The 27,592-nt window shown below is 46.2% G+C and overlaps 1 protein-coding gene across 4 annotated transcripts in view; it reads left to right on the top strand.

Annotated features, from left to right (window-relative positions):
• Window positions 1-27,592, top strand: part of ZHX1 (zinc fingers and homeoboxes 1) — a 137,644-nt gene that overhangs the window by 8,379 nt on the left and 101,673 nt on the right. For 3 of the 4 annotated variants that reach the window (XR_003943796.1, XM_030218704.1, XM_030218720.1), the window contains exon 2: window positions 15,664-15,810. The gene's annotated coding sequence lies outside the window, so the exon portion shown is untranslated. The remainder of the gene's footprint in view (window positions 1-15,663; window positions 15,811-27,592) is intronic. The other variant, XM_030218713.1, reaches the window with a different exon arrangement.

Here is a 27,592-nt window from a genome sequence, read left to right as displayed (position 1 = left end):
GAGGAGTTTCCGGAATCTTTTGGGCAATTGCACCTTCTAGATGTGCGAAGGGCTCTGTTGCAATATCTGCGCATGTCAAATGCTTTCAGGACCTCTGATCACCTTTTTGCTTTGTTGTCAGGGCCTCGCAGAGGGTCTCCAGCGTCTAAAGCCACTATAGCCCGCTGGCTCAAAGAAGCTATTTTTTCAGCATATCTGCTGTCTGGCCGGCCTCCGCCTGAAGCCTTTAAGGCACATTCCACAAAAGCGATTTCCTCTTCTTGGGTTGAAACTGGAGCACTCTCTCTTCAAGAGATATGCAGTGCAGCGACATGGGCGTCTAAGCTCTCATTTGCCCGACATTGCAGGCTGGATGTGGCTGCCAGGAGGGACGCACATTTTGGAGCACAAGTGCTGGCGCGTGGTGTGGCCTGTTCCCACCTTATCTAGGGATTGCTTTGATACATCCCATTCGTAATGGATTCATCTGCTTGATGACAAGGAAGGGAAAATTAGGTTCTTACCTTGGTAATTTTCTTTCCTTTAGTCATAGCAGATGAATCCATGAGCCCGCCCTGTTTGATTGTTTGAGTGATTGATTAATGCTCTTTTGAGTTCAGTATTTCCTGTAGATATGTTCCCTCATTGGGAGAAGTTGGAAAACAGTCTTCAGGATTTCTGTTCTACTACAGGAGGTTGAGTTAGTCCCTCCTTTGTGTTATTGCTCCTGTTCTGGGGCGTTTGTTCGCTGTGAGCAAAGTTCAAGTTATTCTACTTTGCGGTGTAACACTGCTTTGGAAGCTTCAAATACTGAGAGGCAGATGGAGCTAGCTGGCCAAGAGGCAGTATGGTTTTCAGTGCTCTCTATTTCCCCCTGGTGGTAGGTGGACACAACCCATTCGTAAAGGATTCATCTGCTATGACTAAAGGAAAGAAAATTACCAAGGTAAGAACCTAATTTTCCCATACAAGTTGTCTTCTTCTAATGATACTGGAAACTTGGGCTGAATTGCTTTAAAATTCTATGGGGGCAATTCAGTAAAGGATACCAATAGAGCGCCACAAAATGAGCACCAAAAATCATGGTGCCAAGCAGTATTCTGTAAGGGCACTTGTGTACATAAATTCCATTATAGAATATGTGAATAAAGTTCGATTTACACACAAACGCGTAGCCACAATCACTTATTTCATGTCCGTATCTGGCGTAAGTGTTCATGGGTATGTGGTAAAACAAGTGGTGTCCACACACCTCCCTCAAGGAGAATCAAAAAGCAACAACACGGCTGGAAGAAAGAATGTACCAATTGACCAAGGCAAACCACAGAGTAAGTGTGTCTAAAAGTTTATTTGCCAAAGGTAAACTGGCCCAAAGAAGAAACCCAACATGGGGTTGTAATGGTTCAAACCAATCAACTTCAGAGTCATAAAAGCATATAGAACAAAAGGTCTCGTAAGTTATGCACATATCTGGTAGTGATTATGTGTTAGTATTCTCTAATATATATGAGCATTTGACACCTTCTTATTGATGTGAATTTATATAATTGCCTTCTATTTTTTTTGAAGGTTTATTAAGCACTAACAATGCAATAAGTGAGTTTATCTTGTTGGGCAGACTGGATGGACCGTACAGGTCTTTATCTGCTGTCATTTACTATGTTACTATGTAAGTGCCAAAATACATACAAGGATGGTTAATTCTTTAAACATATACAACCCCTTAAAACCCCACCAAATGTCTCTTTTTACTGCTTAAAGAGAAAAAAAAAATTCTATATATGGTTAATACTGAGGTCTTTTTCCTTCTAATGTTTTTCATTCCTTTGTGTCAGCAGTAGATGAATCCAGAGACTTGTGGTTTGCGTCCGTCTACCAGCAGGTGGTGATAGAGAGCACTGAACTGAACTGTGCTTTATAGAACGTTTCTATAGCATCTCCCAGATCAATCCAGAGACGAATGGGTTACGTCCACCCACCAGCAGGTGGAGATAGCACACCAGAGCTCTGCTATATAGGACTCTGTGCATCAGTTTCCATTTTAGCATTCTCTCTATCTTACACGTGGACAGATCTTTCCTGTGTGGTTCTGTATTGGTGCTGGCTCCTGCCCGGGGCTTCCCTGGGTCAGTGAAAGCGGGGTTGAGGGTGCCCAGTGCCAGGTCCCTCCCTACCTCCCCTACTGCCCTTGGTGCTGAGCTCTCCTACTGGGGTTTTGGATCTCCTGCCTCCTTGCATTGGGGGGGGGGGGGGGGGGGGGGGGGGGACGATGACACTGTAAACAGTGGTTTCCCCGTGCAGACACAGCTGAGTGCTGTGGGAGACAGCGGGGCGTCTGGGCCATAGGGTCATCTTGTTACAGCGCCTGGTTGTGTCCTTGGCTGTTTGTCCAGGTTTCTCTGGACTGTGAGTATCTGATGGCTGCTGAGGGGGTGAAGCGCAGGATTGCAAGTTGAAATCTTAACAGCTGTTTTGAGGTGGCAGCGCACAGTTTGCAGGCTTCAGTTTGCGGTACCTTTGTGGCCTGGGCTTGCCTTAGCTGAGTGCAGGGAGCATCTTCAGATGAGGACTTCTCCATGGCCCATTCTTCTTTGGAGCTGGGCTTGGCTTTTTTTGCCAGATTTGCTGTATGATCTCTGGGCTTCGGATAAGGAGATGTCACTGGCGATGGTGGCTAGTCGCTGGCTCTGGCTATGACACTGGGCGGCAGATTTGGCCTCTAAGGACCGCTTGACTCAATTTTCCTTTCAGGGTGGCCTTCTGTTTGGGGATCACTTGGCCAGAATTGTGAAAGATTTTGGGCGATTCCAGTGGGCAATGGCACCCTGAAAATAAGTCTAAGTTGTCCTCCCAGTCTCATTCTCGGTTTTGGGAGACTAGGCATTACCAGCCAGGGAGATCTGGGACCTTTCAGAGGTTACGGTCCCAGGCCATGCAGGACAGCTCCAACCTCCAATTCCTCCCAATGATGGTGTTTCGGTCCATTCCTCTGGGCCTGTCGTTGGAGGGCATTTGTCGCTCTTTCTGGGGGAGTGGGCCAAAGTTATCTCTGACTAGTGGATCTTGGAGAACGTGCGAGGTGGCTTCAAACTGGAGTTTGCTTGAGAGCTCAGGGATTACTTTCTGGCATCCCCATGCAAGACCCCCGCCAAGATCTGGGTGCTTTGGGCTACTCTGACAGACTTTGTGTGGCTGGGGGGCTGCGCTTCCGTTACCTCTGGCGGTGGTTGATCAGGGGCGCTATTCCATTTATTTTGTGGTGCCCAAGAAGGATGGCTCATGCTGCCCGGTGCTTAACCTCAAAGGGGTCAACAGGGCTCTGAATGTTCAGCACTTTTGTATGGAGACTTTGGGCTCGGGCATTGCATCTGTTCAGTTTGGGGAGTCTCTGATGTCCCTGGACCTCAGAGACGTACCTGTATGTTCCCATCTGGCCACCCCACCAGCGCTTTCTGCAATTTGCGATTCTGGGCAGTCACTACCAGTTCCGGGCCATGCCTTTTGGGCTGGCTACGGCACCGTAGACCTTCTCCAAGTTGATGGTGGTGGTTGTGGCCTTCCTGCAGAGGGAGAGCATTTGGGTGCACTCTTACTTGGATGCCTGGCTGATCAGGGCATCCTCTTACTAGGAGAGCGTGCAAGCTACAGCCCAGGTGGTGGGCCTGCTTCAGTCCCTGGGCTGGTGGGTGGTCAGTTTTGCAAAGAGTCGCTTGATGCCATCTCAGGCCCTTGAGTACCTCGGCACAGCCCTGGGCCCTCGTCGGGGTTGGGTGTTTCTTCCAGAGGCCCGCAAGCAGAAATTGACGCAGTTATCGAGCCTGCTGTGCACTCCCATCTCTTCGGGCCTAGGACTACATGCAGGTCTTGGGTTCCATGGCAGCCATACTGGAAGTCCTGCTGTGGGTGTGGGCTCACATGCAGCCCCCTTGAGCTTTCATTGCTTCGTCTGTGGTCTCCGTTGGACAAGTATCATCTCCAGCTGCCCTGAACGGCACGGGCTCGCCTTAGTGTTTGCTGGTGGCTCGGTTCGACCAGCTTGTCTCGTGGTGCCTCCCTGGCAGCCCCAAACTGGGTGGTAGTGACCAAGGACGCCAATCTTCCCGGTTGGGGGACCCATTGCTTGCATCACATGTCGTAAGGCCTGTGATCTCCCCTAGAGGTGCAGTGGTCGATCAACCAATTGGAGCTGAGGGCGATAAGGAATGCCTTGCGGGCCTGCCTCCCTCGTGACAAGGAACACGAGGTTTGCGTACTGTCTGACAGTGCATCGGCCGTGGCATATATCAACAGGCAAGGGGCACCCGGAGCACTTCCCTTGGGGAGGAGACGGCTCTCCTGCAGTGGGCAGAGGCTCATGTGGCTCACCTGTCGGCAGTGCTCATTAGCTAGTTCAGTAGAGCTCAGGGGTGTCCTGGCTGAGTGCTGCCAGCTTTAGAGGATACACTTGATATTCCCAGGTCCCTCTGTTTCCTCCTGTGTCTTCCCTTCCTCACAGAATTGCTACCGTTTAAAAATAATAGTAATTTCCATAGCGTCCCACAGATCAATCCAGAGACTTGTGGGTTATGTCCGTCTACCAGCAGGTGGAGATAGAGAGAATACTGAAGTTAAGGTGACTGCACATGACCACATATAGTAAACCTCTGAAGTTCTCTCTATCTAGCAGGTGGATGGTTATATCTGTGCAGCTCTGGATTGATTGGCTCCTGGCCTGGTCCCCTGGGTCTAGTTGAGCTTCTGGTGTCTGAGGAGTCCCAATCCTGGGACTTGGGTGCACACCTGGTGGTGCCAGGTCCCTCCCTTCCTCCCCCTTCAACCCCTCTCTGCCTGACTGGGGTTTGTGGTTCTGAATTTAAAAGAGTCTGAGGTTCTTTGCTCCGGCGTCCTCTCCTGCCTTAAATAAATAATGCCGTTTGAGCACTGTTTAAAAAAAACAAAATATATATAATATATATATATATCTATCTCAGTCTGAGATTTGTCCAGCACAGCAAGCTCGTGCCAGTTTGCAGTACCGGCTGAATGGTGTGAGGATCGACTTGGCATGTGACAACAATTTCCGAGGGGGTGAGTAGTCATTATCCTATCTGTGCCAGTGGGCAGAGCAAGAACGGCTCCCAGTATGGGAGCCACTGGACTGCTGCAGTTTCCCCTGCTGGAGTTCTACTGTACAGCCCAACTCCGTGGAGCGGTGTGCTCCTTTCTTCCCAGCAGTTGTTTTCTTGGGTGTGCGTGCGCGCTTGATGGCTCCATCTTTCTTGCCACTCCACATGGCAATGCTGAAGCCCCAGCGCTCCCCTGGGGCCTGATCTGCTTGTGATTCAGGCAGTTTTATATGTAGGCTTTTCAGCAATGTGACTGGGGAACTGGTGTGGTCACTCCCAGTTTCTTCATATTGGTTATTTAAGGGCTTCTAAGAAAGAAGGCCTGGGGAGGTTTGCAGACTGCTGTGGGAGTCCTCGGGTCTCCCACAGCTTTCCAGGGGTGAGGTCGGAGACCCATTAGTCCCCCTGCAGCTGTTCTGTGGCAGCGAGAGCCTTAAGCTGCAGCTTGGAAAGTACTGACTATGTGAAAGTCTTCTGGTAAAGATGCCTGTGCTTCACTAGGTGATTTACAATAAGAATATTTCTGGACCCTCCTTGAGGAGGTTCAGGGTGTGTGTACATCATTAATGGAAGGGAGAAAGGGATCAGGATTAAGGATCCTACTCTAGGTTTTTCCCTCTTTCCCTTTCTCAGAGCATGGCAGTACAGTTTGTTTAGTTAGTCAGGCTTAGGGCTGTTGACTCCATGTTTCTGTGAGAAATGTTACATTTTGAAGCTAGTGCATTCCTCTCAGGTTTCTCTCGGTCTCCATGGTAATCCTGCACCCTCTGTGCTGCCCTGGTGGCATTTGCTCTATGTGTACTGTTTTCATCAAGCTAGTTTTATTGAGGAGGGTGGCAGGCCTTTCAGCCTGAAGGTTTACAGGTTCAAGGCTGGTTTTATCCATCCTATTAGAAACTGTGGGCTCAGCTAGGTTTCCAGTGGGGCATATTTTATTTCATTCTCTCTTATTGCTTGCCTGGCCAAGTAGTTCTTACATGAGTGGAACAGTTATCAGAACTCTACAGTACTAAAGATTGCCCTTCTCTCTCTCTCTCTCTCTCTCTCTCTCTCTCTCTGCACACTGATACTGGCCACACCTTTGCATACTAGCCTCAGCTACCCTGGTATCTGCAGCGTACCCGGTACCTCTGATTGCTTCTATGGTATTTTTGGCATCTTTTCATGATATGGGGTACCTAAATTTCATGAGGAGTGGTCCAGGAACTACTTCAGCGTACAGGTAGCTTAATAGTTGTTGCAATCAGCTGAGAGTAAGCATAGAGCTCTAGGGGTGCTGCTTCACGACCCACTGCAGCTTGCTATCTATAGTGCGCAATGGTGCAACAGCCATATTCTGCTACACCATCTGTCTCTGGTTCTCAGCTGCACTTGTTAGCTCCAATGCGCAGCAGTTATAGTGCACAGTCACACCAGCCAATTCTTGTCCCTATCTGTAAGAAGTTAGCGCTGGCTTAGGCATCAGACCACTGATGTGGCTTTCAAGTCACATTTGGCAACCTGCCTTTTGGAAGTAATCTTGGGACTGGAGAAGATGTAGGGCAGTTGGGTAAAGACCTGAGGGACTTCCAAGTCTCGAAGATTGCCGGGGACAAGTTTAAGGATGATTTTTAATCTGCTTGCTTTTGTCATAGGTTTTGTGGGGCCAGGAAAACCACTTTCAGGGTTTCCACTTTCACTACGACAAGCCACCTGGCTGCTGGTAGAATGAGCTGTTTCAACTCCAGGTCAACCGTTGCCTGCTGCATCTTCCAATGATGGAGTCTCAGTTCACTCCTCAGGCAGGACTCCTGTACTGGTTTCAGGAGGAGTGGACCAAGGTTACCTCAGCTCAGATGTGTCTTAGTTTTTCTATTGCACAGTTACAACCTGGACTTCACTACAGATTTTTCTTGGAGTCTACATGCAAGCTCAAACACTGTCAGGCAGTTCTTGCCATCTTGCTAATGTTTCTTCCTTTAGGCACAGTCAAGTCTGTCCCCAGTTGCAATTGGGGAATGGGAAGTTGTTCCCTTTGCTTTGTAGTTCCAACCAGGGAGCTTCCTTCTAGCTGAGTTTGGACATCATAAGAGTCTAGGGTGTTTAATGTTCAGCTTTTATTTATTTATTTATTTATTGCATTTGTATCCCAAATTTTCCCACCTTTTTGCGGGCTCAGTGTGGCTTACAATACGATATGAATGATGGAAATACAATTTGTTACAACTTGGTTATGGATTACATTGTGAAGAGTTATGCGAGACAATCAAAGTGGTGTTAAGGAATATAAACACTGGAACCAAACCTTGAAACATTGGAAGGAGACAGCGGGAGGTTAAAAGGGCATTATGTATGGTATACATATTTCTGTGAGTAAAGGTATGAGTGAGGTGAGACTACTGGGGATGAGAGTTCAGAAGTGGATGTATTGATGCATGGGTGAACAGTGAGTGTGGACTTTGTTTTGGTTCTTTCCATAAATTTTTTCAAAAAGATGGGTCTTCAATAATTTGCGGAAGGAGGTTTGCTCGTGGATCGTTCTCAGGTTGCGCGGCAGTGCGTTCCAGAACTGCGTGCCCACGTGAGAAAAGGTTGACGCGTGTAGCATCTTGTATTTTACGCCCTTGCAATTAGGGAAGTGGAGGTTGAGGAAAGTTCAGGATGATCTTTTGGCGTTTCTGGGTGGTAAGTCTATTAACTCAGACGTGTAGGCTGGAGCTTCGCCGTGAATGATTTTGTGGATTAATGTGCATACTTTAAAAGTAATGCGTGCCTTGAGTGGAAGCCAGTGTAGCTTCTCTCGTAAGGGTTTTGCACTTTCATATTTTGGTTTTCCGAAGATGAGTCTGGCTGCTGTATTCTGGGCTGTTTGAAGTTTCCTCAGTATTTGCTCTTTGCAACCTGCGTATAGTGAGTTGCAGTAATCCAGATGGCTTAATACGAGGGATTGCACTAGGCAGTGAAAGACGGATCTTGGGAAGAATGGTCTTATTCTTTTCAGTTTCCACATGCAGTAGAACATCTTTTTGGTTGTATTGTTTGCATGAGTTTCGAGTGTTAAGTGGCGGTCGATAGTGACTCCAAGGATTTTTAGCGTTTCTGAGATTGGAAGGTTAATTTCACAATGGGAACCTTGCAGTGTGTATAGTTCTGTCTGGTGGGGGAGAGTTTCTAGCCTCCCTGGACCTCAAGGAAACTTACTTTCATATTCCCAGTGCTCCTTGCTGCAGAGGGATCTTAGCGATTTTTGACCATGTCATTCAGCCTTTCCATGTTGCCGAGGACATTTTTGCAAGGTCATGGTGGCAGCTTTCCTTCGTGAGGATGGATTGCAGGTTCATCCATACCTCGTGACTGGCTGATTTGCAGCTCTCTCTATCAAGAGGCTCTGCAAACTTCATCCAAGATACCTACTCGTCTTCAGTCCTTAGGATTGGTAATCAGTGTCACCAAGAGTCAGTTGTTTCCCTCACAAATCTTGGCTTATCGGGGAGTGCTGTTCCATATAGTCTTGGGAAGTCCTTTCTTTTGCTCCTCAGCAACAGGTGCCAACCCAAGTCAGGTTTTACTTTCTCTACCAGGTCCAGGATATGGGAATAGGTTCAAGTTAGGGGCACAAGGTTCTCTTTTTTATTGGGGGGGGGGCATTCCCCCATGGGCCTGAGTCCGTATCAGACCACTTCAGGGGCTCCTTCTCTGCTTTAGTCCCCATCTCTATGGTTCCCTTCAAGCCAACTTAGTTTCAATGGGTGATTTCAACACGGCTTTCTGCTGATATTTCAGTTCTGTCTAGATGAAGGTGGCTATCTGCAGCTTGTAGGCTGCTAGGCTGTACCGTAGCTGGCTGCAACAGATTTCGGATCCCTTCCAGAAGGCAGACAGTCAACCGCCTCCTCACTTGCCAGATGTAAAGTCGAGGCCGGCTTATTTGCCAGTTTTCTTCTATGATTTGTTTCGGGCGTCAAATAAACAGACATTTTTGACAGTCACAGCCTTCCATTTGATGTGGTTGCGCTGCTGGGTGGTGAATGCAGCTTCTAACGATGGCTGGTTCAGCTCACTTTTCAGGGCAACTATTGTTTGAGGACTCCATGAAGTTGTGGGTGACTTATAGATTCAGCGTCTTCCTGAGGACATGTCTACAAGTTCTTTTCGGTTGGGTCAGGCTCGCCCTTATCTTTACGACACCAGGGCTATCGTCCTGGGCAGCCTAGTTTGCTTTAGCAATCCAGTCCAGGCAGGTTCTCAGAACTCCCGACTTCATCCGTTTGAGATCCTCTGGATTTCTACTGGTGACGGGCGCACAGTGCTGTCTTTTCTGCATACGGTGGTTTCTGCCTTCCATCCCTTTCCACCTTTTTCTCTTCCCACTTCTTGGATGTTCACCATATACTCCTATTTGCAGATCTCTTAACGAGTTTCAACGCTCGGATCATCTCTTTGTGCTCTTGTTGGGATCGAAAAGAGGTGAGGTGGCTTCTAAGGCTTCCATTGCTTGCTGGATTAGGGAAGCCATTGGAGCGGCGTATCTGCTACAATGGCGGGCGTCTCCAGTGGCCCTGAAGGCGCATTCTACTTGGGCACAGGCGGCTTATTGGGCGCAGGCGTCGGCCTTATCTCTGGAAGAGATTTGTCAGGCGGCTACTTGGGCGTCCCATCATACTTTTGCGAAGCATTACAGGCTAGACGTTTCTGCTTGGGAGGATGCAAGTTTTGGGGTGGGAGTGTTGACACAGGGAGCGTCGGCTTCCCACCCTACTTAAGGAATGCTTTGGTTCATCCCACTAGTTCCTGGATTCATCTGCTGCAAGTGACAAGGTAAAATTATGTCTTACCTGATAATTTTCTTTCCTTTAATGCAGCAGATGAATACAGGATCCCTCCCGAGTTAAGCCGACGTTTTTTTTTAATTTTCCGTGCAGTGTGGCTATTTTTTCCTTCTGGGTAATTGAATTAGCAGTATTTAATTGATATTCTTCCAGATTTATATTCACTGGTATCATATGAAAAATGCCAGTGCCAACCAGGATGTTACCTCTGTGGGACAGCACTTTACAAAGCCAGAACACTGTACCAATGATTTTATGGTGAGAATACTGAAAGGAAACTTTAAAACAATACAGGAACGCAAGACCTTTGAAGTCAAAATGATTAAATATTTTGACACCCACCAGACAGGACTTGACAAAGATCTGGGTTTTCTAGCCCATTATAAATCATGAAATTTCACTGCTTTGTCACCCTCTGATCACCATGCATATCTCCCTGACCCTCATCCTCTCAGCCCTCTCTGTTTCTCACCTAGCCCACCCCTCCTTCATCCTTTCAGACTGTCAGTTAAATACTTTGATATTTCACTTATATGTGCTGTTAATTATCAAAATTTGCTTATTTCTGATCTGATGAAGAAGGGCTACCTTTGAAAGCTAATCTAAAAATGTATTAAGTTAGTCCAATAAAAAATGTATCATCTTATTTACTTTTCTGTGTTTTATTTTATTCTATTTCTATTGATTACCTTTAAAAGTGGACTAACACGGCTACCACATCTCACTACTCAAGAAAGTTTTCAATAGCTCTTTTGTGTATCAGATTGCTTTGATATGGAATGAAATTTTTATGTCTGTTAAACACTCCTATTTTTCTTTTCATAAAAGTTTGAAAATGTATTTATTTCAGAAATATTCTGCTTGAAAATAGAGCTTGTTACAGGTTTTGATTATTTCATAGTATACCATTTGTTACTATGTAGAAATCTTTGTATATTTTTTGCTTAGTTATGGGCTATGATTGTACACCACTTTGAACCTAATGAGATTTAGTGGTTTTTAAATCCTAGTAGAATAGAATAAAATTTTAAAAAAATAAAGTACAGATTCGGATCCAAGATGGCGCTGGCTTGAGTTGCTACGCCAGACGTGTTCCCGCGACTCACCTTAGTTGGAGCTGAGTAAGGTAGCTGATCTCCCTTCGATATGGGGAAACGGCGAGGCAAGGTGAGGGAGGCTCCTGTTACCCCCGCTGGTGCCGCCTTATCGAGGCAAATGACTTTGGAAGGTTGCGGTATATCGCTGGGCCCTCGGGCTACATCTTCTCCTGCTACCCGACCGGGTCTTAATAACTCGGCCAGCAGTGTAGACGGGGCTTCCTTGAGCCCTGACCTCCGCACAGCTCCACCACAACCAGGAAGTGCCCGAGAGGCTAGAGATTCGAGAGCCCCGGAGCCTGAAATGGAAGGGACTACCGAAGAAAGGAGCCCAGCCGAACGTGGAGAGAGTGAAAGAAATCTGGTAGGACAAGAGTTTATAAATTTTTCCTTAACAATGAAAGAAAGTCTACAACGGATTTCCGACACCCCCCTTCCGGAGATTAATATCATAGCGGTGAAACCAGCTGTAGTGACTGTTGAATCACTATGGGATCTGACTTTTTCAATGCATTCCTCGCTTCAGACAGTTTTGAAAAATAATGCTGCAGAGATTAAGGTATTGTCTGAAGCCCTGTTAACTCAGGAGCAAATTAATGCCCAGCAGTTGTCTGAAATTAAAACATTTCACAGTAAAATTACAAAACTGGAGAATTTGAATAAAGCCACAGTTGATAGCAATTTCGTTAAAAAGAAGTTGGAATATCTTGAAAATCAACAGAGGAAACTTAATCTGAGACTTGTCAACTTCCCCAGATCTCCTGTTATATCAGCGGTTGAAATGGTTAAAAGATATCTGAGAGAGGTTCTGGGGATGCCGGGCGAAGCCCTGCCACCTATTACAAGAGTGATATACCTCCAGCAAATAATACCATCTAAAACTGGAGGAGAACAGGAGGTTGTAGATGGAGGACTGAACCTAACATCCTTTTTGGAGTCCTCTCTAGAAATTGTTACGCAAAGGACAACAGCGGTAGTGACTTTTGCACTTGAGATCGATAGGGAGATGGTGTTAAAGTTATTCTTTAAACACATGGACTCGATGTTTTTTGGTGCAAAAATTAGGATTTTTCCAGATTTAGCTAAAGAAACTCAGGTTAGACGCAGAGCTTTTTTGGCTCTGCGCCAAAGAGTATTAAATTTAGGGGCAACATTTACTCTCAAATTTCCTTGTATTTGTCGTTTTATTTATTTACAAAACAATTATCAATTTTCTGATCCAAAACAACTCGAGGATTTTATTAATGCTAGAGAAGCTGAGAATGTTATTGTAAGAATTTAAATTCCATGCGGACACTGTATGGTAGATTGAGAATGTACCCAGTGCAAGTAACAATTTATTATATTTTCCTTTAAGTATATAATTATATCTTGGATCCATTTAAGTATTTCCAATATTTGAGGTCGATGTTAAAGCAAAATCATTTCTGTTATTGTGACAAATAGTTGTCTCAAGAATGTGATTATTTTTCTTGTTTTTTTTTATTGTTTCCTTATACTTCTTTGAAAAGATGTGTAATTTTGAAATTATAAATAAATAAAATAAAAAAAAAAAAATAATAAAGTAATGTAGAATTAAGAAAAGCGTAGGATAAAGGAAATGGAAGTATAAACATACTGATCTGCAGGAGACAGTGGAGGTTAAAAATGGGAGATGAGAAAGTCAACTTGCACACAGTGGTAGTGCTTACTCATTCTCTCAAAAGCAGCAAGAGCATGTTGAGGCTGCACTTCTGTCCTACTGCTACAAGTGTAAACAGGTGTGGTTGGTCTGCGAAATCAAAGTGAAAACATCTATTTATTTGAAAAACAAGCTATGAAGGGACTAAGTCTCTTTTAGGACAGGCCACATTTTGACCTAATAGTTGAATTCTGGCACTATTTGCACAATGAATTCAGTCACTATTCCAAGTCTTACCTTCCACCCACTGACTGACTGGGTCCTGCTTGCCTCTTCCACCTGCAAGTTATTCCCCGGTGGTTTATAAGGACACTGGGGACACAATCCCAGAGGTCCCACAATTCCTAGAAAACACTCGCAGACAAACTCCCAGGATTCTTAGTCCAGGACAACAGAGCTAATAAATTAATACGTTTATTAAAAAAAAGTAGAACAGTGAACTCTAAAAGTTGTAAATAGCAAACAGTAACAGGTAAAATAGCAAGGATTAAGTATTAAATTTAACTAAACACTTTTTTACCACCTAAGTATTACCTGAGGAGGTCAGGAAAATAACTGCTCACAGGAATGGAACAGGGTCTCAGTGCAGAGGTGTCTCTCTCTTCACACAACCAGCTGAGAGCCTGAGACAAGAGAAATTCCAGCACATTCTGGTTAGATCTTAGGCTTCAGGGCCCAGGTCACTAACACTAATGGGTTTATAGCCAATGGCACTGCAGGTTACTCTTCCCCAGAGTTTAGATCAACATAACAAACTATTGCTCTCATTAATATGATGTTTGCGTGGGCATTGAAGGAAAAAGGGATGCTCCCAGAGCCAAAACATGAAATTCAAACCCAAAAAGGCCTTGCGTCTCACCTGAGTTGCCGTAGAAAAATCAGAAAAAAACAAATACAAGGTGACCCATAAATCATACATCCTTATAACAGAAAATTAACCTTAAAACACAATTCCTGTCCAGTTCTAAGATGAAAGCTTTTCTATAATTATGAAGATGAATTTGGATCCTTCTTTTCCTCCTCCACCTCTTTTTTTACTTTGGGGGTTATATTATGTTCACTGCATAATATTTGGTTCCTATGTACTAGACCAGTGTTTCCCAAGTCCGGTACTGGAGTACCCCTTTCCAGTCAGGTTCTCAGGATATCTGCAATGAATATGCATGAAAGAGATTTGCATAGAATGGAGGCAGTGTATGCAAATCAAGTTCATGCATATTCATTGTGGATTTCCTGAAAACCTGATTGGCAAAGGGTAGGGTACTCCATGACTGGACTTGGGAAACACTGTACTAGACAGTCCTGTGTTATTTTTCCTTGATTATTTTTGTATAATTTCTATTTCAAGATTTCTTGGAATGAGTATTGCTTTAAAAACACACACAAGAAGGAATGGACTATAAGCGAGCTCTTGCATTCTACCTTAAAAGAACTGAAATGGTCAGAAATTCTGCAGAGTTGTTTGTCTTGATCCCAGTAGGACTGGCACACCAGTCTTAAAGAACTCTGGAAAATTGGCTAGCTTCTTGCATTCACTTCTGTTACAACAAGCAGATACTTAAATGAAGTCTCATCAGATTAGGGCTGTTACACTTACAGTAGCCTTACTAGTCTGCATTGCTAGTTCTCATCTGTAAAGCAGCGACATGGTTCTCAATCCATGCCTTTACTTCCCATCAAACATATCAATGACAAGTGACCGACTCACCCGCAAATGCGCAGTAGAGACTTCCCTCTCTGTCCCGCCCTCGCGTCAAGATGTGATGACATCAGAGGGCGGAACAGAGAGGGAAACGGTTGCTGCTGCTGGAGCCTGCCTGGAGACGAAGCAACATCGCCGGCGCACCAACCTCCACCTCCCCCCTCCGTATCTGGCCCCCTGCACTGACGTGACAGCGCCTCTCACCTCCGTGTGGAAGCGTAGCAGGCAGCAGCAGAGCGATCTGCTGCTGCCTGCAGTGCTTTCACACGGAGGTGAGAGGCGCTGTCATGTCAGTGCAGGGGGCCAGATACGGAGGGGGGAGGGTAGCTGGACATGGGAGGAGGGCAGGGGGGAGAGAGGACGGTTGCTGGACATGGGGAGAGAGCAGGGCAGAGAGGAGGGTTGCTGTACATGGGGGGAGGCCAAAGGAAAAAGGAGGGTTGCTGGATATGGGGGGAGGGCAGGGGAGAGAGGAGGGTCGGTGGACAGGGTGAGGCCAGGGGAGACAGGAGGGCTGCTGGACATGGGGGGAGGGCATGGGAGAGAGCAGGGTTGGTGGACGGGGGGGGGGGGGGCAAGGGAAAGAGGAGGGTTGCTGGATATGGGGGGAGGGCAGGGGAGAGTGCAGGGTTGCTGGACATGGATGGATGGAGGTGAGAATTATTACATTTTGCAAAACACACAAATCACAAATCTCGCCTGTTTTAACGGGCTTAACGGCTAGTTATTGCATAAAACAAGGTTTAGTAATGGACAGTGCCTTCGGTCAAGCTTTTTTTTAATAAATCCGTGCCTTTGAGCTAGCAATTTTCACATTGTCAGTGAGGGCTACTCTTGAAATTAAAAAAAATTTAAAGAGTTGGTCAGCGTTAAGCTTGGGAGTCGCCCATTTGTGTGCCTCACTCAACCTTGCTTGCGGACAGAAAAAGGAATGCCACTCACCTGTAACAGATGTTTACCTTAGACAGCAGGATTGATCAGGCATGCAGTCCTTCCCAACTCCTAATTCCTTAAGCTTTGGAACTAACTGAGTAGCTGAGGACACCACTGTATGCGGGTGGAGTTGCACATGATTAAAACTCTGAAGTTCTGAGCTGTGGAAAAGCAGTTCCACCCATGCGCCATTGGATGTTAGTCATTTGTATCCTGCTGACTATGGAAAACATCGGTTACAGATGACCAACATTTTTTTTTGTGCTCGATGTTCTGTTAATAAGGAAACATCTTATTGTTTCATTTTAATGATGCTTTTCATAATCTTCAAAATAATTCTCTCTTTTTATATCTGCAGGTGCTAAAGTGCAGTGCTGTCGTCTTCCCGTGCCTGATATGTGTTGTCTTTGGAATGTTGAGAAGTCCTAATAATTGGAACTGAAAAGAGTACTGGATTTGGAAAGTGACTAGGGACCTAATCAGTGTGGGACTTTGGGCTCAGTAGGTACTTAATACACATTTCATACCTTACCCTGTTTTTTTACATCCTGATTATTGTAGCTCAGATCATTATTGTACTATTCATTACCTAAATAATGTAGATAATAGCGTACAAATGAGGTCCTGATCTATGTGCAGAGGTTCACTAGATAGCATATCAGTTCCTCACTGAGCTTACAGTCTTTCTAGATATCTGAGGAATGGAAGAGTAGCTTAGCTTTTAGAGTAGCAGAATTCTCCAAGGACAAGCAGGCTGCTTGTTCTCACATGTGGGTCGACATCTACGTCAGCCCGGGAACCGGAATTTTGCAAAAGGAAAAATAAAAAATTTTTCCCAGAGTCCTCTGGCGCGCATGCAGCATGTATCGACTTCCTGCACGAGCGCTTCTCTGTTTTTCTTTCTCCACAATGAGATGCAGCAGGTTCCTCCTGTGCTCCTTGTAGAGGCCCGGGAAAGAGTTCTCTGTAGAGGCTTTTTTTCGTGAGTTTTTTTACTTTATTTGTTTTAAAAAAGAAAAGAAGTTTCTCATAGTTTTTCTTCTTTAGCTCTTTTCTCCTTATTTTGTTTACTTTCTTTTTCGATGCGGCCGACGTTTGGGCCGTGCGGTCAGGTTTCTCCCCTCTTTTCTGTGCCCTTCCTTTTGGCACAATCGCGTCTTTTGATTTCACCAAGGCCGTTTTTCCTTCCATGTTATCAAAGACACCCAGTGGCTTCAAACATTGTACTCAGTTCAAACGGACCATCTGAGGTACCGATACCCTTTCCTGGTGTATCCAGTGCCTTGGGCCCGACCACAGCTGCTTGTAGTCTGTGTCTTCGTATGAAGAAACGGCCCCAAGTGTCTTGAGAAGCCCAGCGAGAGAAGCTTTTTGGGGCTTGGTCAGGTCCTTCGACGTTGAGATCGACATCGGTGCTGAGGTCGGCAGCGTTGACATTGAGGGAGGCATCGACATCGGGAGCAGAGAGACCTCGAGTGGGTCTCCACCTGTCTCAAGGCCTCCTGCCATCATTGTACCCGACCCCGAGGAGACGTGAGGATTCCACGTCGTCCTCATCGGCACCGAGCGAAGGCGAAGAAGCACTGTCGCTGATCTCCTTCGACACGCGGTGCCGGGAGGTCCGGGACGTTGAGTGATTCGGCACCCGAAAAGCGTCGGCACCGAGAGGACCACTCCCCCTCTATACAGGAGGTGCTGATGCGTCGGTCTCCTGGCAGCCCGGTACCTGCTCCCGAACCTCAACAGATTCTGCCACTACCGGCTGTTCCACCGATCCCACAGCCTTCTCCGATGGTCGCTCTCAATGAGTGCATCCGGGCCCTGCTTCCAGAGCTTCTGGAAGGACTGCTTCGGTGTCGGGGGTGCTTGCACCTTCCGTACAGTCTGCTACAGCGGCGTCTGGCCCTTTGCCTGCGGTGAGGTCCCCGTCCTCGCTGCCACCCAGGGTGACTCCGACGTCGGTGGAGGAAGCTTCGCCGCAGTCCATGCAGGTGTCGGCCTCTCGGCATTGCAATTGAGGACGTCGATCCTCGGGATTGAGGCAGGCTCAGTCTCTGAGTTCCTTGAGAGAGGTATTATCCGATACGGAAGAGGAGCATTCGTGGGAGTCAGAGGGAGATCCCAGATTCTTTTCTTCTGATGAGTTGTATGGGATTCCCTCTGAGCCTTCCCCTCCACCTGAAAGGAGACTATCTCTTCCGGAAAGTCTGTCCTTTACCTCTTTTGTTCGGGAAATGTTTTTTTTTTTTTTTTTTTGTTATATTTGTACCCCGCGCTTTCCCACTCATGGCAGGCTCAATGCTGCTTACATGGGGCAATGGAGGGTTAAGTGACTTGCCCAGAGTCACAAGGATCTGCCTGTGCCTGAAGTGGGAATCAAACTCAGTTCCCCAGGACCAAAGTCCACCACCCTAACCACTAGGCCACTCCATGGAGGTTGAGGATCAGCCCAGGGCTTAAATATTTTAAATTTAAATGCTTTACTTTTTGTCTATTAGATTGTAAGCTCTTTGAGCAGGGACTGTCTTTCTTCTGTGTTTGTACAGCGCTGCGTACACTTTGTAGCGCTCTAGAAATGTTAAATAGTAGTAAAATAGTAGTAGATGCTCGAGGTCCTAGACTATCCTTCTCCACCTAAAGAGGCTGTGATGGCTCCTCTACATAAGGTACTGAAGGAAGTTCTTATGCAGAACTGGTCATTCCCTCTGTCTGGCCCCGTGATTCCGAAGAAAGCTGATTCCCAATATCGGATCCACGGTGAACCTGGATTGATGAGGTCTCAGTTACCCCACAATTCTATGGTGGTGGACTCCACCCTCAAAAGAGCCAAGAGTACTAGAGACTATGCCTCGGTGCCCCCAGGCAGAAAAGCTAGGACCTTGGATTCTTTTGGGAGGAAAACGTATCAGGCTGCTATGCTCTCTGCCCGAATCCAGCTTACCAGCTCTTCACGAACATCCACTTCCAGAACTCGGTGAGGCAGCTTGGTTAATGCCCTCCCTCTGGAGCAGGCTGAGCCTTTTCACCAGGTGATCAGGCAGCAGAAGGTGTGTCGTAAATTCCTGGCCAGGGGCGCTTACGACTCTTTTGATGTGGCATGCAGAATCGCTGCTCAAAGTACAGTGATGTGCAGACTCTTATGGCTGCGTGTCTCTGACCTCGATCATTTGGTCCAGTAGCGGATGGCGGGCGTTCCTTGCCGGAGGGACAACCTTTTTGGTGAAAAAGTAGAGGATCTTATTGATCAGATCAAGAAGCATAATGATGCTATGGATTTTCTCTCCCACCAGACGCCTTCTGCTACAACCTCATCTAGTAGGTTTTTTTTGGGGGGGGGAAGAGGAATGCTCCCTATTCCTATGCTAGTCGTAGGTACACTCCAGCTTCTCGACAGCCTGCTCAGGCTCAGCCCCAGCACGCTCGTTCTCGTCAACAGCGTGCACCTAAGGCCCCTGCTGCTCCCCAGCAAAAGCAAGGGTCAAGCTTTTGACTGGCTCCAGTTAAGCATAGCCACAGTAAAAGTGTCCATACCGGACGACTTGCTGGTTGGAAGGAGGTTAATGTTTTTTCACCAAAGGTGGCCTCTTATAACCTCTGACTGGTGGGTTCTTTAAATAGTCCGGTTAGGATACACCCTCAATCTGGAATCCAAACCTCCAAATTGCCCACCGGGAGTTCATTCTTACAGCTCCCAGCACAAGCAGGTACTTGCAGAGGAACTCTCAGCCCTTCTAAAGGCCCATACGGTCGAACCCGTTCCACCAGGGGAAGAAGGGTTGGGATTCTATTCCAGGTACTTCCTTGTGCAAAAGAAAACGGGGGGATGCGTCCCATCCTAGAGCTGAGGGCCCTGAACAAATTCCTAGTCCGAGAAAAGTTCAGGATGGTTTCCCTGGGTACCCTTCTTCTCATGATTCAGGAGAAAGATTGGCTATGCTCTCTGGACTTAAAGGATGCTTACACACACATCCCGATACTTCCAGCTCACAGGAAGCATCTTCGATTTCGGCTGGGAACACATCACTTTCAGTCCCCTGTTCTGCCCTGTGGCCTGCCGTCTGCGCCCAGAGTGTTTACAAAGTGTCTGGCTATAGTCGCAGCGTCGCTACGCAGACTGGGAGTGCATGTGTTTCCTTATCTGGACGATTGGCTGGTGAAGAGCACCTCGGAGGACGGTGCTCTGGAGTCCATTTGAATGACTATTCAGGTGCTAGAGCTACTGGGGTTCATAATAAATTACTCCAAGTCCCATCTCACTCCTGTCCAAAAATTGGAATTCATTGGAGCACTGCTGGACACGAAGACAGCTCGGGCTTATCTTCCCGAGGCAATGGCAGAGAACCTCCTGTCCCTGGTGTCCATAGTTTGAGCATCTCAGCAGATCACAGCTCGGCAGATGTTGAGACTTTTGGGCCACATGGCCTCCACAGTTCATGTAACTCCCATGACACGTCTATACAGTGGTGGAAATAAGTATTTGATCCCTTGCTGATTTTGTAAGTTTGCCCACTGACAAAGACATGAGCAGCCCATAATTGAAGGGTAGGTTATTGGTAACAGTGAGAGATAGCACATCACAAATTAAATCCGGAAAATCACATTGTGGAAAGTATATGAATTTATTTGCATTCTGCAGAGGGAAATAAGTATTTAATCCCTCTGGCAAACAAGACCTAATACTTGGTGGCAAAACCCTTGTTGGCAAGCACAGCAGTCAGACGTCTTCTGTAGTTGATGATGAGGTTTGCACACATGTCAGGAGGAATTTTGGTCCACTCCTCTTTGCAGATCATCTCTAAATCATTAAGAGTTCTGGGCTGTCGCTTGGCAACTCGCAGCTTCAGCTCCCTCCATAAGTTTTCAATGGGATTAAGGTCTGGTTACTGGCTAGGCCACTCCATGACCCTAATGTGCTTCTTCCTGAGCCACTCCTTTGTTGCCTTGGCTGTATGTTTTGGGTCATTGTCGTGCTGGAAGACCCAGCCACGACCCATTTTTAAGGCCCTGGCGGAGGGAAGGAGGTTGTCACTCAGAATTGTACGGTACATGGCCCCATCCATTCTCCCATTGATGCGGTGAAGTAGTCCTGTGCCCTTAGCAGAGAAACACCCCCAAAACATAACATTTCCACCTCCATGCTTGACAGTGGGGACGGTGTTCTTTGGGTCATAGGCAGCATTTCTCTTCCTCCAAACACGGCGAGTTGAGTTCATGCCAAAGAGCTCAATTTTTGTCTCATCTGACCACAGCACCTTCTCCCAATCACTCTCGGCATCATCCAGGTGTTCACTGGCAAACTTCAGACGGGCCGTCACATGTGCCTTCCGGAGCAAGGGGACCTTGCGGGCACTGCAGGATTGCAATCCGTTATGTCGTAATGTGTTACCAATGGTTTTCGTGGTGACAGTGGTCCCAGCTGCCTTGAGATCATTGACAAGTTCCCCCCTTGTAGTTGTAGGCTGATTTCTAACCTTCCTCATGATCAAGGATACCCCACGAGGTGAGATTTTGCATGGAGCCCCAGATCTTTGTCGATTGACAGTCATTTTGTACTTCTTCCATTTTCTTACTATGGCACCAACAATTGTCTCCTTCTCGCCCAGCGTCTTACTGATGGTTTTGTAGCCCATTCCAGCCTTGTGCAGGTGTATGATCTTGTCCCTGACATCCTTAGACAGCTCCTTGCTCTTGGCCATTTTGTAGAGGTTAGAGTCTGACTGATTCACTGAGTCTGTGGACAGGTGTCTTTCATACAGGTGACCATTGCCGACAGCTGTCTGTCATGCAGGTAACGAGTTGATTTGGAGCATCTACCTGGTCTGTAGGGGCCAGATCTCTTACTGGTTGGTGGGGGATCAAATACTTATTTCCCTCTGCAGAATGCAAATAAATTCATATACTTTCCACAATGTGATTTTCCGGATTTAATTTGTGATGTGCTATCTCTCACTGTTACCAATAACCTACCCTTCAATTATGGGCTGCTCATGTCTTTGTCAGTGGGCAAACTTACAAAATCAGCAAGGGATCAAATACTTATTTCCACCACTGTATATGAGATCAGCTCACTGGACCCTAGCTTCCCAGTGGTATCATGCTGCGGGGGGATCTGGAGGATGTGATCCAACTCTCCACCGATTTTCAAAATTCTCTTCAGTGGTCGACAATCCGGTCCAATGTGACCATGGGATGACCATTCCAAATTCCTCAGCCACAAAAAGTGCTGACGACGGATGCATCCCTCCTAGGGTGGGGAGCTCGTGTAGATGGGCTTCACACTCAAGGAGCCTGGTCTTTCCAGGAAACAGGTCTTCAGATCAATCTCCTGGAATTGCAAGCGTTTTGGAACGCTCTAAAGGCTTTCAGAGATCAGCTGTCCAACCAAATCATGTTGATTCAGACAGACAATCAGGTTGCAATGTATTACATCAACAAGCAGGGGGGCACCAGATCTCGTCTTATGTGTCAGGAAGCTGTTTAGATGTGGCTTTGGGCACGACGTCACAGCATGTTTCTCCACGCTACTTATCTGACAGGTGTAAACAACAGTCTGGCCGATAGACTGGGCAGGGTAATGCAGTCTCACAAGTGGTCACTGAACGTGGGCATAGCCTGCAAGATCTTCCGAGCGTGGGGCACCCTCTTGGAGGATCTTTTTGCCACTCAGATCAATCACAAGGTCCCTCGGTTCTGTTCCAGGCTTCAGGCCCACGACAGACTAGCGTCAGATGCCTTTCTCCTACATTGAGGAACAGGTCTTCTGTATGCGTATCCTCCCATACCTTTGGTAGGGAAGACTTTGCTGAAACTCAAGCAAGACCGTGAAACCATGATCCTAATTGCGCCCTTCTGGCCGCACCAGATTTGGTTCCCTTTTCTTCTGGAGTTGTCCTCCGAGGAACTGTGGAGATTGGAGTGTTTTCCAACCCTCATCACCCAGAACGAGGGGTCGCTTCTACATCCCAACCTCCAGTCCCTGGCTCTCACGGCCTGGATGTTGAGAGCTTAGAATTCGCCTCCTTGGGTCTTTCAGAGGGTGTCTCCCGGGTCTTGCTTGCTTCCAGGAAAGATTCCACGAAGGTGGAAGAGGTTTGCCGTCTGGTGTGACAGCAAGGCCCTAGATCCTCTTTATTGTCTTACACAGACCAACTCATTAAGAGTTCACCTCAGCGCAATTAGTGCTTATCATTGGCTTGTAGAGGATAAGTCTATCTCTGGACAGCCTTTAGTTGTTTGCTTCATGAGAGGTTTGCTTTTGTCAAAGCCCTCTGTCAAACCTCCCCCAGTGTCATGGGATCTCAACGTCATTCTCACCCAGCTGATGGAAGCTCCTTTTGAGCCATTGAATTCCTGCCATCTGAAGTACTTGACCTGGAAGGTCATTTTCTTGGTGGCTGTTACTTTTTTTCATTTTGTTTATATTTGTTAGCAGTGCGATATACGAGACGCTTGTCAAGGCTTCATATGATTTTCACTAATTGATCAGTAAATACTCCATCAATCAATATATTACAGAACATCCATTGATTGACCCCTGAGGAAGGCTGATACAGCCGAAACACGGACCGTGTTGGGTCCTAATAAAGATTTTTCTGGAGCATCTTACCCTTGAGTGTGGTGACTGATCTCTTGACATCGGGCTCTCTCCACCCTTCTTTCTTCTGTTCTGGCTGTTACTTCAGCTCATAGGGTCAGTGAGCTTCAAGCCTTAGTGGTGGATGCATCTTATACGAAATTTCATCACAACAGAGTAGTCCTCCGCATGCACCCCAAGTTCCTGCCGAAGGTGGTGTTGGAGTTCCATCTGAACCAGTCAGTTGTCTTGCCAACATTTTTTCCCCAACCTCATGCCCACCCTGGCGAAAGCAGTTTGCACACCTTGGACTGCAAGAGAGCATTGTCCTTTTACGTGGAGCGGACAAAGCCCTTCAGACAGTCCACCCAGTTGTTTGTTTTTTTCGATCCCAACAGGAGGGGAGTCCCCATCGGAAAACGCACAATCTCAAATTGGCTAGCAGATTGCATTTCCTTTACTTAAGCCCAAGCTGGGCTGACTCTGGAGGGCCATGTCACAGCTTATAATGTTAGAGCCATGGCTGCGTCGGTGGCTCACTTAAAGTCAGCCTCCATCAAAGAGATTTGCAAAGCTGCAATGTGGTCTTCAGTCCACACATTCACATCTCACTACTGCCTTGGACAGGATACCCATCGCAACAGTCAGTTTGGGCAGTTGGTGCTGCAGAATCTGTTTGTGATTTAGAATCCAACTTCACCCCCCCTAGGCCCATTTTTATTCTGTTCCAGGCTGCACTCTCAGCTAGCTGTATATAGTTTCAGGTTAATCTACTACTACTACTACTTGACATTTCTATAGCGCTACTAGGGTTACGCAGCGCTGTACAATTTAACAAAAAAGGGGCAGTCCCTGCTCAAAAGAGCTTACAATCTAAAGGATGAAATGACAAGTTGGGGTAGTCTAGATTTCTTGAGTAGTGGTTAGGTGCCAAAGGCGACATTGAAGAAGATGGGCTTTTAGCAGGGATTTGAAGATGGGCAGGGAAGGGGCCTGGCGTATGGGCTCAGGGAGATTATTCCACGCATGGGGTGAGGCGAGGCAGAAAGGGCGGAGCCTGGAGTTGGCGGTGGTGGAGAAGGGTACTGAAAGGAGGGATTTGTCTTGAGAGCGGAGGTTACGGGTAGGAACGTAAGGAGAGATGAGGGTAGAGAGGTAGGGTGGCCCAACTGGGGAGGCTAAAGGGGGTGGGGTTAGGGGTGGGGCCAGGGGTGGAGCTTAAATCCATAATTGATAACAGAGAGAAATAAAAATAAGTCACAATTAATACCTTTTATTAAATTTAGATATTAGCTATGTATCATATGTCAAAGAATAAAGTGGTTGCTCAAAGCATATACTAACCACAATCGCTCAACCGCAAAACACTATGCACAACTTTGTGCAAAAACACACTCAGAATTTTACTGTACCATAAATATTACACTGGGCAGAACCTAATACACCAATATACCACCCAAACGGAAAATGCAGACCGTCAACAATATGAAACAAGGGATCATATCACAATTCTCATGTAGATCCACAAAACATCCTAATTCATGTTTAATTATTATTATTATTATTATTTATTGCATTTGTATCCCACATTCCCCCATCTATTTGCAAGCTCAATGTGGCTTACATAGATTTGTTAACATTGTGGGATAAAATGCCATAAATAAGTAAATAAATATAAACTTTTAACATTGAGCACCTGATTCTCAAAGTGGACATATTCCAAACACTATAATTAAAATAAAATGATCTTTTCTACCTTTGTTTTTCTGTTTACTTTATAAGCTCTAATGAAAAGACAGCATTGCAGCACTGTGCAAAATAGATTGTCAAGCCTGATTATTGACTTTCCATATACTGTCACTGCCTTGGGGTTTTTATCATGCAGGACTAAAATAAATAAATAAGGGGAAAAATGAAGGTGAAGATCGGTCATCTGCTAGTCTGATGGGCAAATCACTGCTTTTGGATTATTGAAATGTACTGAGGGTGGCATTGCTCCATAAAGATTAAAACCTCAGGGGTCGAGGTCTGATTTTTGCAAACACTTTCCACTAGATATTTTTAAATTAAAGAACATGTTTGTTAAAATGAAAGTTGAACAAATGTGAAGCAGAATATCTCACATTCTAGAATCTCACAGGCCTCAGATGATATTCTGTTTTGTCCCCTCTAGTTTTTGCTGTCTGCTAGTAATTTCCTAGCAAGTAAACAAAATGTTTGAGCTCTAGAAAGATCAGGACTTCTCAGCTAGAGCCAGGGCTCAAATTTTGCAAAGTTCTAACCACCCCATGCAAAGCAGCTGCACTTCTGCTGACCTGTTTTGCCCTCTTGAAATTGTCCTCAAACACTCCAGCCTGAGGCGTTCTCCCTCTGACGCCGGCGTGGCGATTCCACATAGCCAGCCTTAATCTGCGTGCGTCGGAGCCTCTCCTTCAGACGCGTCCCGCCTCCTCTAATGCAACTTCCTGTCTTACGCAGAGGCGGGATGCGTCTGAAGGAGAGTCTCCGACGCAGGCAGATTAAGGCTTGGCTATGTGAATCGCCGCGTCGGAGGGAGAACGCCTCAGGTCGGAGAGTGTCCATGACCACGCGGATGGGTGAGAGCAGGGGGAAGTACAAGACTCGCACGGGAGGGGGAGGAGGCAGAGACCGGCCATCTTTTCTAAAGATGTGTTTGGGGGAGCAACCGCTCCCCCTTGCTCCCCAGCCAGCAGCCAAGGGAAGTCCACGATTGGGCTAGGGAGGCTTAGCCTCCCCAAGCCTCTTATACGGGGCGCCTATGGTTATGTCCTTGCCATTGCAAGGCCCAGTTGACCAATGTTCATTGTTTTCAGTGAGCCTGGATGCTAGGGATACCCCACATATGAGAACAATCAGCCTGCTTGTCCTCGGAGAAAGCGAAGATACTTACCTGTAGCAGGTATTCTCCGTGGACAGCAGGCTAATTGTTCTCACAAACCCTCCCACCTCCTCTTTGCAGTTGTCATATGTTATTTCTTATGCTTTTTGATTTAACTGAGGAGATGCGCTCAAGCTGCGGGCGGGAAGTTGGTCTGCGCTGTGCGCGCTGCATTCACACCAGAAGACTGGCAAAACTTTGTTTATTTTTGTTTTTGCAAAATGCCAGTTCCCGGGCCGATGCGGACGTCGACCCACATGTGAGAACAATCAGCCATCTGTCCTCAGTGAATACCTTCTACAGGTAAGTATCTTCGCTTTAGAACTACAGAATCCAGGGTTCAAATCCTGTTCCTACCAATTCTCCTTGTGACTTTGGGTAAGTCACCTCATCCTCCATTGCCTCGGGTGAAAGGGTAGATGGTCATGGATATGATATACATTGAGATTGTAAGTCTGCTTGTACAAGGAAATAACTTGTGTACCTACTTGTTTTCTGTCGACAAACAGGACTGAGTTGGGCACACGAATAGGTGATGTGATCTGATAGCACCTAGGTGGAACATCTCTCCTGATTTCTAAGCATGTGGGTTTTACAATAAGTGACGGTTTCCTTATCTCCTCAGTTTTATCTTTTCTGCTCTGCTGGATGTACATGAAAATAAAGCTCTCCCATCAAGAGTTTTCTTCAGCAGTCTGTTTTTTTTTTTTTTTTTTTCCAAAAAAAGATTTTTCTTTTGTTTAAAAAAACAAATTCCCAGATGTGGGAGTTCTGGTCTTGTTCTTAGTATAGAAAAAAGATTCATATTTTCAATACTGATTCCAGATGCTTGATTTGTTTGGGCTGAAAGTATAATCAGGCTAATTGCAAACATTATGGCAAGATGTCTCTGCAAGCCTGACAACCATTGTAGGTTGTAAAGAAACTCTTGTTTGCCTAGAAAGAGGACAGGAGTATGTAGAGGTGAACTGATTCTGCCCAGTCTAGCAGATTTCCTTTTGTAAATGTTGCCTCTACCTCCCTACACAGTGACTTGAAGAGTCCAGCTGCAAAGTACCAGTGCCAGAGATTTTCCAAAACAATGCAAATGTTTTGCGTAGTTCCCAGGCATAAAACACAGTTTTCATATAGCACATTTGCTCAGGCCTAATGTCAGGGTAGCTATGAATAACCCATCTTCTCCTAGGCTGAACTTGAGGAGAGGAGGTGGGGTAGCTGTTTTGGGCCCTCCCCACCCTTCCTTCTCTTTATCTGTCTTGCCCTATGATCTTTTTCTTTTCCTGAATTTCTTTTTTTGTGTCTGGAGACCACACCTTCAATTCACTTGATTCTGATTTACTTTCTGCCTTCTTCAGACTCTCTTGCTCAATGTCTTTCAGATGCTCTTCTTCGTTTTTCAAATTTGGTTATTCTAGGTGATTTCAACCTTCATGTTCATAAATCTGCTTGTTTTAATGATGAACGTTTTAATTCTTTATTTATAGATCTCGCTCTCCAATATTTGTCCTTTCCTATTCATATAGCTGGTCACACTTTGGACCTAGTACAATTATAACTGTTCTGATACTTTTAGGTTTTCTAACTTTGTCTCTATGCCAGTTCCTTTATCTGATCGCCTTTTTAACTCATTTTCTCTTTCTGTCAGCGTGTTTCTTCTTCTGAGCGAGCTGGCCGGACTTATAGGGATTTTAAAGCAGTTGATCCATCTACTATCCCCCATTTATTTACCACATTTCCTGCAGATTTTTGGATCTTCTGCTGGCTAAATAGGTCTCCTCTTGGACTCCTGTTACGCTCATCAATTGATCCCCATTT

Source organism: Microcaecilia unicolor, chromosome 1, assembly GCF_901765095.1.
Source record: "Microcaecilia unicolor chromosome 1, aMicUni1.1, whole genome shotgun sequence".
Taxonomy (NCBI): domain Eukaryota; kingdom Metazoa; phylum Chordata; class Amphibia; order Gymnophiona; family Siphonopidae; genus Microcaecilia; species Microcaecilia unicolor.
The sequence above is the reverse complement of the archived record's forward strand: the minus strand, read 5'-3'. Positions and strand labels throughout refer to the sequence as shown.